Source organism: Zalophus californianus, chromosome 8, assembly GCF_009762305.2.
Source record: "Zalophus californianus isolate mZalCal1 chromosome 8, mZalCal1.pri.v2, whole genome shotgun sequence".
Taxonomy (NCBI): Eukaryota; Metazoa; Chordata; class Mammalia; order Carnivora; family Otariidae; genus Zalophus; species Zalophus californianus.
The window spans coordinates 74,870,178-74,875,447 of NC_045602.1; positions in this window are offsets into that span (position 1 = coordinate 74,870,178).

Here is a 5,270-nt window from a genome sequence, read left to right on the forward strand (position 1 = left end):
TCCAAGGAGGGGCAGGAGAGTAGTTTACATCGGGCTGTCTGAAAATCAAGCTGAGGAGCAGCTTGTTGCATCACATGAAGGTACTGGTGGGAAAGGGTGAGCCTCCTCCTTTATCTTAGGAAGACAAAAGCAAGCTCTCTCTCCTCAGACTGGTTGAGAAGCCAAATCAATCTCCATTATGCAAAAGAAGAGGAAGAATACCCATGGCCGTCATTTTGCTCCAGCCTCCATTTTCTCTCACTAGCCCGTGGTGCCCTCCCAACAAATCTCCCCAGTATTCCATTTACTCACTTCCAACCCATTTTCCACACTTGCAGCCAATCACCTTTTAAAAACACAAATGAGAAGGTTAATCCAGTGCTTAAAGCCACTCACTGGCTTCCACTGCACTATAAATGCTGGGTTCGGGTCCACACCACTTCCCATGGCCTCATGCCCAGCCTCCCTACCTTCATGTATCACATTTGGTCACAGTGGCCTTCTGGCTGGTCCTACTCAAGCCAAGCTCTTGTGGGCATCAGGGCTTTGTGCTGCCTGTGTGGCCTCAAGTCACTCTTGTCACTTTCCCTCCAGCTCCCCATGTGGCTGGCTCCTTCTTAGCCGTTAGGTCCAGTGTGACTCTCAGCAACTCAGAAAGACCTTCCCTACATCGAGTCTCTTCCCTACTAAAACCTGTCACGAGGCCCAACTTATTTCTTCCAAAGCACAAAGAACCATTTGCAATCTTTTGACCTCTTTGTTCACCTGATTAATATCTACCTCCCCCACTGGGATATAGACACAACGGCAAGCATCTTGGCTGTCTTGTTCCTCATTAAATCCCCAGCACCTAGTAGAGTCTCAAAAACTATGTGGGGATAAATAGCTATAACTGAATGTTAAAGGTCATGTTATCAACTCTGTATCACAGAGCGGGGATGAGTGGAGGGTGAAGGATCAGAAGAGGAGCGAGAAAACCCTATCAAAAGGGGGCAGCCCTGGTTGTCACTAGCCACCTGAAAGGAGGGCCCCAGGTGATCTTGCTGTGGGTTCTGCAGCTCCTTGGGAAGAAGGAGTAGCTTTGCCTATGAAAATGATGCTTTGGGTAAGGTGTGGAGCTCTCTTGTCCTCTGGGCACACTCTGGGAGGCACACTTCAGGGCTGGGACTTCCACACTCCGTGGAAGGCTGCTGCGGAGGCAACCTCATTGCATGTCCCCCAGTTCATGCTTCTAAGCCACAGGATGACTTTGAAGAGCTTGCTTGTTCCATCTGCTTCTCTAACCCAACTCCTAGGAGAGGAAACCTATTCTGTCCCCTAGAGGTTGACATCTTATTCTCGGAAGATGGCAAGAATGAGAAAATTATTGAATATTCCATTAAGTTGCTTTATTTTAAAAACCATTGTGGTTTCTAAACCTAGGATACATTTTGGAAACTCTCCTGCCTGAAGCCCAGGCGGAGAAGCATCACATACTTAGAAGATGCACACCTAAGCGTTGGAAGCCGGCAGGAGAACCTTTATCCATCCCAAGCACTGGACAGGGAGAGACATAGCAGAAGGACGTGATGTTGCCATGTGCTTTTATTGAGTGAGATGCAATGTTCAGAACGTCTGCAACACACACCCCAAGTGGGCTTTCTTTCAGTAACAATGCCATTAGCCAGTCTGGAACCCTCCTCTCACCATCCCCCGTGTCCCCTTGTGCTTTCTTACATACCCTCATGGAACGAGAGTCACCTTCTTGACCCCCTCAGAGAATGTCTGTAGTCTTTTGCTATTTTCACTTGTGATAACAGGACGGAGGCCCACTCTACTCTGAGGCTGCCTTGGCTTACAGGGCTCAGTGTAGACACCAGTTCTCTTAGAATATTAAAGTAGGATACAAACACCAACCCCCCTCACCTCCAACATCTTCATCCTGTTTCCTTCTGCCCCCCCAACCTCCTCCCCAAACAACTAATTATCTAAACTCTATAGGAAAGAGTTTGGTGCCTAGAGTGGTGAGTTTCTCTTGTTTCTGAATGTGTCTTTCCTGCCTCAGGTTCCCTGGGTCTTTGGTGCAGAGGACACGTGTCAAGAACAGAGCTGCGCATCTGGGTCAGAGAGTGGGCACAATTCCCAAACCACCAGGACAGGGTGGCTGCTCAGGCTCCCCTCCTGGCAGGTCTCAAAGTCGCGGGACAACGATGTGCGTGCCCCCTCCCCCCGCCCAGAGCATCAGCCGAGGTCCATCCAGAGACAACAGAAGTCTGGAGGCCTTTGTGAAACAGGCCGGGACATCCTCCTTCGGTCTCACACAGGCAAAATCATCACTGTGACAACATCACAAGACTCTGCTACTGTGCACAAGCTTCGTTACGAGACCTAAAATGGAGTTTTCAGCAGAACAACCCCCCTCCGAGCCTATCTGCCTTCTGCTCCCCACTTCCAACCAGACAAGTATGCCTCCCTGAAATTTTAGAGATTCATATTCTCGCTGGGGAAATTAAAAAAGAAAAGAAAAGGAAAGAAAAGAAAGATCTTTCCTTTCCAGATTCCTCCTCTGTGTGGACTACATGAGAAGTCTGTAAGAAATTGTGGGTTGATATCTCAGACAGGGGAAAAAAAACACTTTAAATTGACAAATCAGTCCAAACCACTAAGGTTATAACTCTTTCTTTTCCCTCTCCAGCAGAATAGTAAAACAGACTTGTTATTGGCAGCTCTGTAGTGCTACGGAGAGGCCCACTCCAGCATGACATCAGCCCACCGCTTGACCCAAATCTACGATTTCACCAGAGAGCCTTTCCCTGCCTACTTTCCAACGTGCGGAAGATGCACATGGGGGATGGGGGAAGGAGGCATAAATAAGACACAGACTGGAGCCTTTTGGATGTGTTTAGCACATTTTTGTGACTTCCTTTAATACCACAGACCTTGGTTCTCCCACCATGAGGCGAACAAAAGACAAGCCTGAGATGGGGGCGGGGGGAGAGGAAGGCGGGGAGCGGGAGATCCATTCAGTAAAAAGTTGGGCTCGCCTACTTAACGTTTTTAATTGAAACGCTGAAAAAAGGAGGCAAAATGGAAAGAGAAGAAGGAACACCACAGCCGGGTAACTGCAGATATAAAAAGTCCCTTCATTAAATCCGTTGTTTTTTAATTCATAATTGAACTTAAATAAAGAGCGACCTATAGGCAGCTGTTTCTAATATCGAGTCCCCACCGCACATGAAAGACGCATTATTCCTGCAGCAGCCTCCCTACCCTTGGGTGTTATCAGCTGAACATGTTTTGAACCTACCTAATGCATTTGAGGTAGCTTAGGTTTATTTTTCTTTCAATAAAATAAATGGTTTTGTAATTAAATTTCTGCACTGCCTGTGCTTAATGGTTACACTGACAAGTGCTAATGTATGGCAAGAGAATGAGTTTGAAATGAAACATGCTGTTTTTGAATCTGCAAGCAATTTTGCAGCGGGGCCATCAGACCCCTCATGCCAGTGAAACATTTTCATTAATCTGCTCACCGCGCCCCTTGCCCACTCGGCCGGCCGAGAGAGGACACTTTTCAGGTCCCCCTTCACCCCCACCCACCCTTGCCTTTTTTTCAAACACACACACACACACACACTCACACGTACGTGCACACGCACGCATACGTGCGCGCACACACGCGCGTACCCACAAACATCATGAAGCAAGCCGTTGTTTGAAAACCATTTTGTGGTCTCTGGCAGGCAAGTCAGTGGAAATTCGCTGACTTTACACCATGAAATGTTGCAGCTGTCCCCTCCGAAGGGACTGGCTGCCTCAACATTTCAATCCCTGGCAGCCAGTCAACAAGAAAATCTGTCCCTCTGTTTTCCTATTTTTTTGGGTTTAACTTTTCCCCCTTAGCTAAATTTATTTTTGAATAAATCTTCTCACAGAGAATAGAGAACAGCTATCTTGCATGTCTGGTCTCGGTCTGCGTGAACCACTTACAGCCGTGGCAAAGGCGGCGCTTGGAAGAAGGTTCCTGAATGCAAACCTGGATGGTGGGCGGTGGTCTCTGCTGGCTCCCCTTCTGCCTGCTGCCCACTGCCCAGGGAGGAAGGCTGCAGCTGGTGCTTCGGCCCACACAGGTACAGGCCGTGGACGCACAACCTTGAGCCCTGTCCCTTCCCGGGAAGGCCATCTGACCACTAGCGGGATGGCTTTCCAAGGTGTGGCTGCTCTGGAGCCTGCTGGGCCCCCTCCTCAGAGGCCAAGAAGGGTGCACAGAGCCCACAAGCCATCTGGGTTACGGGGAGATAGAGAGCAATGGGGTCTCGGCTCCAGTGGCTCCCCACGAGTCGTGCGACTCAGCATTTTCACTCCAGGCTGGGGAGAGGAGCCAGGGGCTGCCCGCATGCATGCTGACTCACCACCGTCAGCGCAGGCCAGAATTACAAGCTGTCCTGCCCCAGCGCGGCCCTCTCTTGCTGTGTGCTAGGACAGGGTTTAGGGGAAGGGCTTCTGTGTGGTCCGGCCTCCCTGAATTTACTGCAGTGGAAGATGGAGGAGGCAGCTGCTAGGAAAGATCTCAGCTTCTCAGAGCTCCCCCATCCCTTTATAGGTCCAATTGCCTGTGGTAGGGAGGGACCAACCTTTCATTTCGTCAAAGGCTTGACTGCAGGAATCCTTGGCAAGGAGATGTAGAGACTTAGCTCTCCACCATGGTGTGAATGATGGGCAGAGCAAAGCCCCTCCTGGGGGGGGTGTGGGGGGAAGAAGAAGCCTTAGAGTTAACTAGTATGTGGCTGGCAGGAGGGCAACTCTTGGAAGGAGGAGAGAGCAAAGATGTAGGGGGACTCTGGTCATAGCCAGATGACACCTTCACAGTGGCCTTATGACGGGGTAAAAAGTTCTGGTAGACTTATGGAAAAGGCAGAGACTTAATCTTATCCAGGGTAAAGGGGTGGAGGAGAGGCCCATGTCCCAGAAGGAAGAATGGAAGGACGGTGAGGGAGTGAATGAAGCTGGAGGGCTACTCACAGGAGCCTCAGCTGAGTCTGAGCTGGGACCCTGACGAAGCTAAGATATAAATATTGTGAGAGCCCTGTCATCTACCACTCAGCCTACCCCCAAAGTGCTTATACATACTACCCCTGGACGGCAGTGGAACACGTGCCCTGCTCATTCACGCATGCACTCGGCAAGGTAGAAGTTCTCACTGTGTGCCAGGCAGGTCGCTGTGTCTTTCAGGGTACAGGCATAGAGACAACATGGTCTGCCCTCTCGAGGATGAGGTAAGTCCTCCCGGGGAGACACAAAGTGCTGCGTGA